The 8,887-nt window shown below is 33.3% G+C and overlaps 1 long non-coding RNA gene across 2 annotated transcripts; it reads right to left on the reverse strand.

Moving 5' to 3' along the window:
- Nucleotides 1-1,537: 1,537 nt before the first annotated feature.
- On the reverse strand, nucleotides 1,538-8,318 carry LOC145135722 (uncharacterized). Of its 2 annotated transcripts, none has more exons than XR_013719997.1 (3): nucleotides 7,317-8,318; nucleotides 5,268-5,385; nucleotides 1,538-1,662 (listed from the first exon to the last, which is right to left on the reverse strand). It is a non-coding gene; the product is annotated as an uncharacterized LOC145135722 (long non-coding RNA). The 2 variants fall into 2 exon arrangements; XR_013719998.1 differs by having other exon boundaries at nucleotides 7,312-8,318.
- Between the last annotated feature and the right edge of the window lie 569 nt (nucleotides 8,319-8,887).

The raw sequence follows: 8,887 nt of genomic DNA on the forward strand, positions 1-8,887 counted from the left end.
ATGGTTCGGTCTTTTTTTCGAATCGGTTTCAAATGGCCTCGAGTGAGACTTTTTTGGTCCAGCTTTTTGAGACCCATCAGGGAAAGGTTTGGTTTTTTTAATCGGTTTTGAACGCTTTAGGGCCGGCCTTTCCTTTTTTGGTCCGGTCTTGGACATTTTCATTCTGTTTTTGTGGTCTTTAATTGTGCTTTTTTTTTGTTCGGTTTTGGGGTTTTTACGGTTTGATTTCAGTATTTTTCAATTTTTTTTGTTTCGTTTCAAGTTTTCGGTTAGTAAATGTGTGATTAACACCAAAATGATACAATAAGATTTATTAAAAAAATACACTAAACTTTAGTAAAACAAAAAGTAAGAAGTTGATTAATGTGTGATTAAAATATATAATTAACTCAAAAATGATATGTATATATAAACTTTGGCTTCTGGTATTTTTTAGAATGGTGTCGGGTCGATCATGGACTAATACTGTGTTGGTATAAGAACGGTCCGATATTGTTTTGGTATCGGTCTCAAACAGTCTCAGGGCAGTCTTTTTTTGTTTCGATATTTTTTTGGAACGATTTTCTCGGTCTAGTTTTTTTACATTGTTTCGGCTTCGATCTTTTTTGGTTCCAATCCAAGACTGGTCTTTTTGCTCATGTGGTTGAGTGTAGGGCTTTCCCAACCCAATGGTGAGTTGGACGACCGCCTAGGACAAAGAAGCAGGGGTATAAATTTTTTATTTTTTTAGGTCCGAGCTAAACCGAAACCAAAAAATACACAAAAACAACCAAAATCAAAAAATTCAAACTAAACCCAAATTGTCGATTTTGAGTTAGATTTTTAAAAACCTAAAATTCGGTTTGGGTTCGGTTCGCACATTAAAAACCAACCCACTATAACCGAACCGACCTAAACCCATGAGTTTAAAGTAAAACCCATGAACTAGTTTTAAATTTTAATATTTTCTAGTTTGTTTGAACTAGTTGGATTTTACTATTTCTTAGTTTCTTTAACCAAGTAAGTGGTTGGTTTCAGTGTTTTTGTTTTGAATGAATTTTTTTTAAATTTCTTTTAGTTTATTTATATTGTTGGAAAATGGGTTAAAAGCTAAAAACCATGGGTTTAAACACATCAACCCATGGGTAGAATCCGGAAAACCAATCAATGAAATTGAAACCGAACCCATTCAAAACTGAACCCAGTGAGTTTCAAAACCCAAAAATTGAACTTATCGATTTGGGTTCGGTTTTAGCCCAAAACCGATCCACACCCAGTCATAAATTATTTTTCTACTTGTTACCGAAGATAAATAGATGTAGAGAAAAGAATTCTTAAAGAGAGTTGAGCGATGTATGTAGAACCTATCCACGAGTAGCATCAAACTCGATCAAATTTGTGTATGATCGTTTTATCATTTTAGGAATTAGGAAGCGGTAAAATCAAAATAAAATTGTAACGACCCATATTTTTTTACACATATTATCTAAGGGAATTATTAGAGTTTTATCTACAAAATGCAAAATTCTACTAAAATTAAAACACTTTAAATCACAGGTTTAATCATGGTTTTACAATAATATATATACACAAATGCAACAACAAGGAAAAGTGAAATTAAATAGCATCCTAGTCTAGGTCATTGTGCTCCTATTTTCTCACGTACCATGGCGCTACTTGAATCTGCAAAACATGAAAAGATCTACTACATAAGACCATAGGTCTGGTGAGTTCTATTTTAATCTATTTTCATGTTCTTTTTTATTTTCTTTCTCTTACTTTGTAATATAATCTCTTTGTTGGGAATAAATCCGAGATGACAAATGCGGAATATCAAGAATCAATCACCATAATATGCAAGTAATCTGATAAAGGTTTTGTGTATTTTGATTATGATATGAACGTACAAAGAAAACCCTAATCAAGAAAAAGCCTTACATCAAAATCTAACCTAATGATTATTTATATGGAACATAAAATATTTACCATAAATATAAAACCAATGCCTTAATATAAAACCAATGCCTTAGAATAGCACGATAAAGAACTTCTACTGTAAAGGCACCGTAGGGAATCATAAAACGATTAACCCTAAAAAGGCTTCCCTAAATAACCAAAAATGTCAAATCAGTTTCAATATCTCAAATACTCAACACTCTTTCTTTCATGACATACACTATTACTCTTTCTCATCTCATCATATCTATATCTTCTACTCATTTCTCTTTACTTTTTCTCATTTTCATCTTATCTACTTTGTTCCCCCTAGATGTTGAAACTGATGAAGATCACGATTTTCGATCTTCTTGACATTTCTCCCCCTCAATTGTGAGACTCATCAACACATGAGGTCTTCAAAGCGAGAGAAACAAATATCGTCTTCCAAATACGAACTCCCCCTTGAATAATCATCACTCCCCCTTAAATCTTCAACAAATACCATGGAGAGAATCCGGAAAGTTAAGAAAAATCACCAACAATCTTCAAAACCCATCAGATTAGATGAAATAAATCCTTTTAGAATATACTCAATTCTCAAAAATTAAAACCGGAAAAAATAACAAAAATAAATTTTGTATTTTTCGATTTTTAAATATTAGACAAAAAGAATAGAATAAGAAACAATTATTTAGAAGGGTTTGAAAAGAATAAGACCAAAGAAAAGGATTATAAATGAAAATATTTTGGACAGAATGGGTAAAAATGGTAAAAATCCATTTAATTGGTAAAGAACATAGAGAGAGGGGGTAGAAACTGTCAAGTGGTGAACAGTTGAGGACTTTAAGTGAAATTCGAAGCATCTTCTTCACTGGAACGGGAAAAGCCGCCTTTAGCTTTTAAAAGTCAAAATTAAATAACGAAAGCATAATTTGTGCCAATTTCGTTCATATTATTATTATTATTTCAGTTAAATTCCGTACTAACTCCTCTGAGCATGATTTCTCCAATTGCAAATTTGATAATGATATTTCCGAGCAAACTGAAGCTCCGAATATGGTTCAATTCCGAGCGCAGATGGTTTTCGTATACGAACACCAAATTCCCATCGCCTATGAATGTGTTCTCAATATTGAGACTGCACCTCCGATTGCGAATCGATTGTAACATACGAGCCTACAACTCCGAATGCTTGCAAGCTCCCAACGTTCGCAGCGTTCAACAAAGAAATTGAGAAAACGATGATTTTGGGTTGCGAATTTGTCCATCAATACTGAGACTATAACTTCCGATTTCAAAATTGAGGCTTGAAACACCGATTGCGAATCAATTTCAACATCCGAACCTAGAACTGCGAATGTAACGATTACACATTCGAGCCTAGAACACGAACGCCTGAACTCCGATTCCGATTCCGATTCGTTCCTAGCACTCCGAATCTAGAACTGCGAATTGAGGACTACGAATGCCTCCGAACGTTCGGAGCAATTCGGATACGAACGTCAAATACCGATTACGAACTGGATGTACCGATGAAGATTCCGATTGAAAATCATGGAAGGGAGAATATCAGAACATTTGGAGACAATTACACCAAAGTTACGTAGATAGTCCCCTGAGAATCAGTGAAGTAATATATTCAGCCCAATATACCGATCAAACTTCATTTTTATTGGAATTCCGAATTTGACCCTTAATGTTTTAATGAATTCGCACTTTCTACCCAAATTCCGGAAGTGACATCTTTTTGGCAGTAATTCCGAATCTGACTCTCTGTTTGCAGTACACTGACAGTTTCAGCCCACTTTTTGCTGTAATGTCAGATTGCAGCCCTCCTTTTGCAGAAAATGTCATTTTTCACCCACTTTTTCACATTTTTCAGCTTTTTGTCATTTCCAACAATTAAAAATCAATAAAAATAGATTTCTTCAACACAACTTCATATCTTTGACTGATTTTCACAAGATTTCACCAGATATGGTCCCCATTTTCGATTTTTTTTTTTTTTGATAAAGGTCAAAACTCTTATGACACTTTTCGTACCCATTTAAGATGAAGATTGATGTTGGATTTTTGCACACCCATTTATTTGAAGAAATCCGTTCATCATTTGAAAATAATACTCGCTTTTTAGTTGGAAAACAAAAATTCTCATATATTTCATTAAACCAACCAAATTCTCTTTTCTCTTTTCTCCAACTTCTAACATATTCATTAAAAGAAAATTTGAATTTTCTTTGAACATTCTTGACTTCAGCTTTCTGAATCTTTTCACATGCATTAGGTATTTGTACCTTAGGCATCCAAACCTTCTTCATTTTACTCTTGTTCTTCTTCTTCTTTTTTTCTGATTTCTAGGCTTTAGAAACGAATTTCGGATCTGAACAGCCTCTTCACCTTTCTGAATCTGAACATCACAAGCCTTTGATACACAAACTTTTGGAGTTTGGTAAATCTGAACATCTTGAATTATTGGCTTTCTGTAAGGAACCATTCCTTCAAAAACATCATCAGAACATGAAAATCTTCTGTTTGAGTTCCAATAGAACAAAACTTCTTCACTTTCACGATTTCAGAAGATTTGTTTTGCGATTCACCATTTGAAACACTAGATTCAGATTGTGAAGCTACTGAAAAACATGAAACTTTTGACTCCCCCTCAACAAGAACATCTGGAGTCACTTTTTCATCAGAAACTTGAAGAACTTCATGAACTTTATCAAGAACATCAAGAACACCTTCTTTTTCTTTTCTTTCTTTCTCTAGCTTATGTTGTATTTTCTTCAGAATTAAATATTCTTTGATAATGATAAATTATTTTAACAAATCTTTATCATCTTCTACACAATTACTTTTAAATCCACCACAAGAAATATGTGTGAAGTCACCAATCTTCTCATCAACATAGAGATTATACATCTTAATGGCATTCTTCAACATAGATTGATCAGGAACATCCCAAAACAAATATCCTTCTTTAAGACGAAACTTTGGATCTGTAACTTTTAATCCTAGTCCTTTCATGTCTTTTAACACCATATAATCCGCCATTAAATCTTCAACAAGAAAGAAAACTTGAAGAAAGATAAAGTAGATCTGATAAAATTTCTAGAGAGAGAAAACAGATCTGAGAAGACTTCTAGAGAGAGAAAACTGATATGAGATGATTTCTAGAGAGATAAAGTAGATCTGAACACAAAAATTTGAATAAACACAAAAAATTTCTTCTAATTCTCTTCCAGATCACGATTCAAGAACAAATCAGATGAAATAATGAGTAGAAGATAACAGATCTGAACAAGATTTTGCAATAAAGCGAGGTATTATACTTTTTTTTTCAGAAAACTTACAAAACTTGAAGAACAAGGTGAGATTCATGAGAAAATATCGCCATAAACAAGATCGATTCTTGCAATAATCGCTGAGATATACAAGAACCCGCTCTGATACCACTTGTTGGGAATAAATCTGAGATGACGAATGCGGAATATCAAGAACAATCAAGAATCAATCAACATAATATGCAAATAATCTGATAAAGGTTTTGTATATTTTGATTATGATATGAACGTACAAAGAAAACCCTAATCAGGAAAAAGCCTTACATCAAAATCTAACCTAATGATTATTTATAGGGAACATAAAATATTTGCCATAAATATAAAACAAATGCCTTAATATAAAACCAATGCCTTAGAAGAGCTCGATGAAGAACTTCTACTGTAAAGGCATCGTAGGGAATCATAAAACGATTAACCCTAAAAAGGCTTCCCTAAATAACCAAAAATGCCAAATCAGTTTCAATATCTCAAATACTCAACACTCTTTCTTTCATGACATACACTATTACTCTTTCTCATCTCATCACATCTATATCTTCTACTCATTTCTCTTTACTTTTTCTCACTTTCATCTTATCTACTTTGTTCTCTTTTTCATCTCATCTATTTGTTTTCTTCTATCTCTTCTTATGCCTTAACATTCTATTTTTTTCTCCTCTTACTCTATCTTTTACTCTTCTTCTCTAATCTTTCCTTCTCATCCCTTACTCTTTCTTAGCCTCTTCTCAGGCTCTGCTCGTACTCTATCTCTGCCTCTAGCTCTATCTCTTCTCTACTCTTCTCTTTATCTTTCTATCTCTCTCTCTCTCTCTCTATACTCTATCTCAAATCTTCTATCTCTACTCTTCTCTATACTCTATGCATGCTCTTCTCTACCTCTTACTTTGTTCTTCTCATATCTCTAACTCTTAGCATGCCTTCTTATACTCTTCTTGCTTTATCCCATACTTCTCATCTCGATCCCTCGTGGATCCCTTGACCTTCTCTTTCTTGTCTTGAATCCCTCACAGATTATCTCTAAGTTCTTACAAAGAACTCTCTAATCTTGTTCCTCTCAAGGAACCTTTCTCTGACTTCTCTAACTATACACTTTCTCATTGCCGCAAGAATCATCTATCTAGATACCCAAAGGGAGCATCGTCTCTTTCCCCATAGGGACATAATATCATTCCCAAAGTAATCATACTCTTTATTCCCGAAGGCATCATACTTTTTATTCCCAAAGGAATCATACTCTTATTCCCATAATAACATCTATCTTATTCCCGGAGGAATCATCTTTCTAAAAAATTATATATTTGTTATGTGACTCATCACATAATACTTGTCCCATGCACATTCTATCTCTTTATCTCATCAAGAGATGTTATACTACTCATCTAGTACTTAAATCATTAAGTACTTAATCATTATCTATGTCTATTAACTTATAGGTATTCTACATAATACCATTAATGTCTAGACATACATACATACTTACTCTTATGATTATATTACATATAATCATACTCTTTCTCTGTCTACCATCTCTTAGGTATCAACATACACATTTTCATCATCTACTAATTTATAGGATTATACAATATGCTCATACTTTGTTTATACATACATGCTCAGCTACATGATACACTTGTTCTTTCCTTTTACATCTCTACATACTTTGGTTATATATACATGCTCAGCTATATGATATTAAATGTATAACCAAAAGTACATAATCTTACATAGGATCATAGTACATATAATCTTATTCCTTATTTGTCTTTTTCATGCTTAGATAGATGAATCTTACATGCAAACATGTATATATATATATATATATATATATATATATATATATATATATATATATGTGTGTGTTTGCGCGTTTGGTCCCTAATTTATTTTTTTAACTCGAACGGTCCCTAAGATATATTTTTGTTGCGTGTTTGGTCCCTATCAGATGAAAAATACTAATTTACCCTTTTATTTTATTTTCTATTTATTTATTTTTTATTTATCATTTATTTATTAAAAAATTGTTTAATAAATAAGGTGGGTCCCAACCCCATACCTTACCTTCACCCTCAGCCTCATCTTCGTTCTCCACTTCTCCTGTAACATTTACGACTTCATCTCATCTTCAAAAACATAGACGCCGTCTTCAGCTCTCCACCACTCACATACGAACGAAAGCAGAGTTGGTTGTTTAGGGCTCTGCCACTAGAGACCACAGAAGATCTCTTCCCTTGATGATGCTATAGATCGCCGCCATCGACGACGTTGTAGATCTCCGCCGTCAGAAACTGTTGATTAGGGCTCCGCGTTGTTGCTCAACTTTCGACGAACAAATCTTCATGTTTGGCAAACACAGCCTCACGTCCGAAAAACACAACACCCTATTTGATGCCATCGAAACCCCCACCCCAAATCCACTGCCCCTGAAACACAGGTAATATAAAAAACGACCCCTGTAAATCTCGAAGGTAGTAGTGAAAAACGGATCGATTGGTTGCCAAATGAAAGAATAAAGGATGTTCTCTGTGCTTTTTTAAACTTGAATGGTTGACAGATGTATGTGAATTGGACTCGATCTCGAAAATAGACAATGCTCTAGTTTTTTGGTTTTTATTTGGTTTGGATTGCACAATAAAAAGTAGTTTGAATCTGGATTACTATCCGTTGACTTTTGATTCCGTTTTGAACTTCATCCTCTATTGATCTTCCATATTTTGTATCTCACTTCCGACTCCACACAGTGACACAGCATCGCTTCACTCAATGTCGTCTTCATCCCTTCGTCTCTCCGGAATTGATTCATGGATTTGTAGGTTCAATGCCTTTGTAATCGTTGGGATTTGTAGATTCTAAATAAGTGCCATTGAGAAAGATAGTAGCTTTGTTTCGTAATTGGCAGGGAGATGATGAAGGAAAACTTGATCTCAGGGGTTGTCATGGTCGTCGTACATGAGACAGTGGTGGTAGTCGGACATGAACTAGTGGTGGTTATCGGATATGAAGTATCGTGATTGTCGGAGAAGGAGTACCAGAAATGAAGTAGGGTAGTTTTGAGAGGGTAGGATAATTAGTGGGCTCATTGACATATTTTAATAGGAAGATATTAAATTTCTAATATTAATAATAATATAGGCAATTAAAATATAATAAATAAATTAAAAAAATATATTAATAAGGGCAAAATAGTCTTTATACTTCAAAAGGAGACCAATGACGCAACAAAAACATATGTTGGGAACTATCCGAGTTAAAAAAAATAAGTTAGGAACCAAAAGCACAAGTTACCCTAAACCATAGGGACCATTTAAGTAATTTACTAATATATATATATATATATATATATATATATATATATATATATATATATATATATATATATATATATCAAGAGAGAGTGAGAGTAATAGCTCACTTTGTTAGTGAGTGATGACTAACTATTCTTTTGGGCTCCTTTCTTTAATTGATGCATCTTGATCCAACTTTTTTACTCATAGGCTTATTTATACAAATATACAAGTTTATTAATAATTTTATTAGCTTATTAAGGGATTAATGACTTTTTTGATCTAAATGACTACTTAATGGATCATAACTCTCTCTCTTCTTAATTTCTACCTCTTAATCTATTCCAA

Source organism: Lactuca virosa, chromosome 9 (assembly GCF_052849685.1).
Source record: "Lactuca virosa cultivar CGN04683 chromosome 9, Lactuca_virosa_CGN04683_v6, whole genome shotgun sequence".
In the NCBI taxonomy this organism is placed as follows: domain Eukaryota; kingdom Viridiplantae; phylum Streptophyta; class Magnoliopsida; order Asterales; family Asteraceae; genus Lactuca; species Lactuca virosa.